Source organism: Schistocerca cancellata, chromosome 3, assembly GCF_023864275.1.
Source record: "Schistocerca cancellata isolate TAMUIC-IGC-003103 chromosome 3, iqSchCanc2.1, whole genome shotgun sequence".
Taxonomy (NCBI): domain Eukaryota; kingdom Metazoa; phylum Arthropoda; class Insecta; order Orthoptera; family Acrididae; genus Schistocerca; species Schistocerca cancellata.
In genome coordinates this window covers 886,593,472-886,599,930 of record NC_064628.1, presented here as the reverse complement: position 1 = coordinate 886,599,930, position 6,459 = coordinate 886,593,472, and the positions used below count along the sequence as shown (strand labels likewise).

The window sequence follows — 6,459 nt, the reverse complement described above, 5'->3', positions numbered from 1 at the left end:
AACAAGTCAAATAAAGACTCAACACCGGAAATCTCCACTTCAATGTCGGGCAGACAATCTGCACAATAAAGCAAGTAATAGACAGTTTTTGGAGAAGATCGATGGCAAATTAGATAAAGAACAGACGTGGTGTTGGCTGAACAACGATACCCTACAGAATGAAACTGAAGGACAGAATTTTTGCTGCACACGTTCAAACCATCAAAGTCAAAATCGAGATAGAGACACAAGACCCAACGTGCAGCCTCTGCAAAGAAGATGAGAAAACAGTTCACTGTATACACACACCAAAAAAAGTTTTACATCACCCCAGTTCACAGAACTTCTGAAGATAGACGTTGACTGTGGAAATTGTATCACACGCATAGTCCCTTTTACTGTTCAGAGATGTCACTAAATCCGCCCAAACATGTAAACAACCATGCAAGAGCAGCGCCTATTAGACGGAGGGAGCCCGACAGCCGATCAGCTCCAGTCCTTTCACGAGGAAGGAGGTACACAGCTCATGTTGTCTGTAATTCGACCATGCCTAGACGGTCAATACCGCGGTTCGATCGCGTCCGCATTGTTACTTTGTGCCAGGAAGGGCTCTCAACAAGAGAAGTGTCCAGGAGTCTCAGACTGAACTAAAACGATGTTGTTTGGACATGGAGGAGATACACAAAGACATGTCGATGACATGCCTCGCTCAGGCCGCCCAAAGGCTACTACTGCAGTGGATGACCGCTGCCTACGCATTATGGCTCGGAGGAAACCTGACAGTAACGCCACCATGTTGAATAATGCTCTTTGTGCAGCCACTGGACATCGTCTTACGACTCAGACTGTGCGCAGTAGGCTGCATGATGCGCACCTGCACTCCAGACGTCCATGGCGAGGTCCACATATGCAACCAAGACACCATGCAGCACGGTACAGATCGGTCCAACAACATGCCGAATGGACCGCTCCAGATTGGCATCACGTTCTCTTCAGCGATGAGTGTCACATATGCCTTCAACCAGACAATCGTCGGACACGTGTTTGGAGGCAACGCGGTCCGGCTGAACGTATTTGATACACTGTCCAGTGAGTGCAGTAAGGTGGAGGTTCCCTGATGTTTTGGGGTGGCATTATGTGGGGACGACGTACGCCGTTGGTGTTCACGAAAGGCGCCGTAACGGCTGTATGATACGTGAATGCCATCCTCCGACCGATAGTGCAACCATATCGGCAGCATACTGGCGAGGCATTCGTCTTCATGGACGACAATTCGCGCCCTCATCGTGCACGTCTTGTGAATGGCTTCCTTCAGGATAACGACATCGCTCGACTAGAGTGGCCAGCATGTTCTCCAGACATGAACCCTACCAATCGTTGCTGGAATAGATTGAAAAGGGCTGTTTATGGACGACGTGACCCACCAACCACTCTGAGTGATCTACGCTGAATCGCCGTTGAGGAGTGGGACAATCTGGACCAACAGCGCCTTGATAAACTTGTGGATAGTATGCCAAGACGAATACAGGCATACATCAATGCTAGAGAACGTGCTACTGAGTATTAGAGGAACCAGCGTGTACGGCAATCTGGACGAGCACCTCTGAAGGTCTCGCTGTATTATGGTACAACATGCAATGTGTGGTTTTCATGAGCAATAAAAAGGGCGGAAATGATGTTTATGTTGATGGCTCTGATCACATCTGAGGTCATCAGTCCCCTAGACTTAAAACTACTTAAACCTAACTAACCTAAGGACATCACACACATCCATGCCCGAGGCAGGGTTCGGACCTGCGAGCGTAGCAGCCGCGTGGTTCCAGACTGAAGCGCCTAGAACCCCTCGACCACAGCGACTGGCGTTTATGTTGATCTCTATTCCAATTTTCTGTACAGGTTCCGGAACTCTCGGAACCGAAGTGGTGCAAGAATTTTTTTGATGTGTGTATTTAGGTGTTGCAAACACGACCCAAAGACTGAGTCGAAGCAGGGGCTCGATCCTGTTGCACTGGGACCGTCTGCCGATGGCAAGGAACTGACTACATGTCCGAAAAAGTTGTGTGAAACGAACATGCCAAAGTACTGTGTGGATTCCAACTTCAGACACTTGTAACGCTGGAAAACAATGCACCAGACGTGACAAGTGAGTAGAAAAAGAAAATGTGGACAGTAACATTGCCTTCCCACGTGATGGCAGAATCGACGAGAAATGCAAAACTTATTAGATGAGAGGCTCAGAAAACTGAACTACAGACAATGTAGCGTAAACAAGTGAAAGTAATTCCAGTGGTTCTCAGCACACCGGAAGCTGTATCAAAAGATTTTAGTGGTCACTTGAAAGTGTTGTCATTGACAAAATAGCATCCGCCAACTACAAAAGTTACTTTACTGTGATCTACACGACTTATCCACTGATACAGCACGCAGTCCTAGATGGTTGGAAAGCATTCGGTTGGTGATAAAATAGGAAATCGTCCGTGGTTATACCATTCGCTGCCTTTACTGTTGTAATAATAATAATAATAATAATAATAATAATAATAATAACGTATGTGGAAGACACTAGATTAACATTTAGAATAGTTGTGTACTTATTTCCAACCTAAGAGCGAAAGACGGAGTATGCATAAAACATTCCATTGAGAGAAAAATAATTTTCCATAGCTATCGAACTCTCAATATAATAAAAATTAACAGGTAAATCAATTAAAAAGAATACAAAATTATATTAGAATAACGTTTGCATTTGAAACCGTACAGACTGACGATCGTACAATCAATAAAAGACACCGACACAACTGCTCGCAAGAACTTCCGTGCGTATATGTTAAATCGATTACATGACGATGAACATTTCTTGGACAAAATCATCTTTATGACGAGTCGACTTTTTATTTAGGTGTGCGGGCTTCCAAATAACTGCGCACCCTCCGACTCAACGTTGAAATATTAAAAGTTTTGGCTGGTTTAGATGTCTAGGGGCTGGGATACATAGTTGCCGCATTGAAGGCCAAATACTGCTGAGTCTACAGTATGCGGTAAGAATAGTTGGTCGAAGGTTTCTGTCACTCGGTAATTGCGAATTATGAATGTAACATATAAATTTATAAATGAAAGATTGCAATTAAATAAAATCTGCAGGTATTATCTGTGGTGTCACCGCCAGACACCACACTTGCTGGATGGTAGCTTTAAATCGGCCGCGGTCCATTAGTACATGTCGGACCCGCGTGTCGCCACTGTCAGTAATTGCAGACCGAGCGCCACCACACGGCAGGTCTAGAGAGACGTACTAGCACTCGCCCCAGTTGTACGACGAATTTGCTAGCGACTACACTGACGAAGCCTTTCTCTCATTTACCGAGAGATAGTTAGAATAGCCTTCAGCTAAGTCCATGGCTACGACCTAGCAAGGCGCCATTAACCATTTCTATAGAGAGTCTCACTTGTATCATCAAGAATGCTGTATACGAATGATGGAGTAAAGTTAAGTATTCTAGCAGCTACGTACTTTTCTTTATAGCATTCATAACGTATCCTGTTCCAGACCTCACGCCCGTCTGCGTTAGATTATAGCGTGCATTTAGGCCTCCTCTATCTACAAGGTGTTGGCACATTTGCCAACACATCATTATCTAAACGATTTTTAATGATGAGTATGATAGTGGAAGTACTTTTGAGCAAGCGGTATATTTCTGCAAAATACTTATTGTTGCGATGGTCCAGCAATTAAATAAAGTATAAGTTGAATAACAGGGAAACATTACATTCATACTACACCTAATTAGTTATGGACAACAACAAAGCTCGCTAGATATTCACTTCTAAACCCACACCACGTCTTCACTGTAGAAGCCACGGAAATATAACAAGTGCACAAGTCAGCACTACGAAATGTTTCTATCTGCCGCGACCACGTGTAAACCGCTGCACACTCTCCACGGCCCTCTCGCGACTATGCGTCCGTCGCACCCCGTGCCGTACTCCCGTGTCCTGTCTCGAAACGATGCTCTCCTCCCACTTCCATCCAGTCACCCCACTCACGAGCGCTGTGATTGGGTAGAGCGCTCCCTCCATGTCTCCAAGGTCATAAACGTATTGAAACACGAGATGCTGGACTTACATTTAAATATCTTAAAATTAAATAAATATTCCTACGGCTGGACCATAAACACGCTCTAATACACATGATCAAATACATAAACAAATTAAATAAACATATATCAAAAGAAATAGGACAATAGGTAGGCCAGTATCCTAATGTCTCTGTGCTTTCTAAAACACAGTAAATATTTAACCAATTTCTTCATAAATAGTATACAGGGTGAGTCATCTAACATTACCGCTGGATATATTTCGTAAACCACATGAAATACTGACGAATCGATTCCACAGACCGAACGTGAGGAGAGGGGCTAGTATAATTGGTTAACACAAACCATACAAAAATGCACGGAAGTATGTTTTTTAACACAAACCGACGTTTTTTTTAAATGGAACCCCGTTAGTTTTGTTAGCACATCTGAAGATATAAATAAATACGTAATCAGTGCCGTTTGTTACATTGTAAAATGTTAATTACATCCGGAGATATTGTAACCTAAATTTGACGCTTGAGTACCACTCCTCCGCTGTTCGATCTTGTGTATCGGAGAGCACCGAAATAAGTAGGGATCCAAAGGGAACGGTGATGGACCTTAGGTACAGAAGAGACTGGAACAGCAAATTACGTCCGCATGCTAACACCTTTTTATTGGTCTTTTTCACTGACGCACATGTGCATTACCATGAGGGGTGAGGTACACGTACACACTTGGTTTGCATTTTCAATTATGGAGTGGAATAGAGTGTGTCCCGACATGTCAGCCCAATAGATGTTCAATGTGGTGGCCATCATTTGCTGCACACAATTGCAATCTCTGGCGTAATGAATGTCGTACACGCCGCAGTACATCTGATGTAATGTCGCCGCAGGCTGCCACAATACGCTGTTTCATATCCTCTGGGGTTGTAGGCACATCACGGTACACATTCTCCTTTAACGTACCCCACAGAAAGAAGACAAGAGGTGTAAGATCAGGAGAACGGGCTGGTCAATTTATGCGTCCTCCACGTCCTATGAAACGACCGTCGAACATCCTGTCAAGGGTCAGCCTAGTGTTAATTGCGGAGTGTGCAGGTGCACCATCATGCTGATACAACATACGTCGACGCGTTTCCAGTGGGACATTTTCGAGCAACGTTGCAGATCATTCTGTAGAAACGCGATGTATGTTGCAGCTGTTTGGGCCCCTGCAATGAAGTGAGGACCAATGAGGTGGTCGTTAATGATTCCGCACCATCAACAGGATAGTGTATCTGGATATATTACAACAGTTTTTGATACCACAGATCGGTGAGGATGACCAAGAACGAAATGTTTACGTGGTGCAAGATGGTGCACCACCCCACCACCTGGCTGACGTCTGGGATTTTCCCAGCCACCGCTTTCCAGGTCAATGGATTGGCCGTGATGCGCCAACTGCATGGTCCCCACGTTCCCCAAACCTGACACCACTCCATTTTCTTTTTTATAGGGATTCATCAAGGATGTCGTGTTTGTACCTCCTGTGCCGGCTTCCCTGCCTGAACGTAGAGCAAGAATTTACGCCGCCACTGGGCAAGTTACACCTGAAATGCTACAGCGAGTTTGGGAAGAAATTGACTTCCTATGGGATGTGTGCAGGATAACCAACAAAAGCCACAAACAACTTGTTTAGTTTAAGGTAAATAAAACTTGATGTGTTTCCCTAAAAAATAATACTAAACCCAGCTCTATGTCGTCTTTCAATAAACTTATATGAATTTTTGAAGTTGTAAAGTCCTTTTTGAAACACCCTGTAGTAAAATGGGGAACTTTTGTTCTGATGCTGCCGCTTCTTTCGTATTTATACATACTCTATATGATCAAAGGGCAACGGCCGTGCCGCAGTGGATACACCGGTTCCCTTCAGATCACCGAAGTTAAGAGCTGTCGGGCGTGGCCGACACTTGGATGGGTGACCATCTCGGCCGCCATGTGCTGTTGCCATTTTTCGGGATGCACTCAGCCTCGTGATGCCACCTGAGGAGCTACTCGACCGACTAGTAGCGGCACCTGTCAGAGAAAACCATCATAACGACCGGGAGAGCGATGTGCTGACCACACGCCCCTCCTATCCGCATCCTCAGCTGAGGATGACACGGCGGTCGGATGACCCCGATGGGCCACTTGTGGCCTGAAGACGGAGTGCTATATGACCAAAGGTATCCTGACACACCTGTGTAATATGGTATTGGATTGTATATAACACGAGAAGCGGATGTGCCAGTAAGAAAGGAGCAAGGAGTATTTTTTTGTCAGTAAATAAGCAATAACAGCTGAAACTGTCAGACAGGAGAGGTCAGTGACTTCAAATGCGAAACTAGAAACTTCCTGGCAGATTAAAACTGTGTGCCGGG

General features: G+C 44.9%; 1 pseudogene; it reads left to right on the top strand.

Moving 5' to 3' along the window:
- The first annotated feature begins 5,931 nt into the window (after positions 1-5,931).
- On the top strand, positions 5,932-6,049 carry LOC126177642 (5S ribosomal RNA; annotated as a pseudogene).
- The last annotated feature ends 410 nt before the right edge of the window (positions 6,050-6,459 follow it).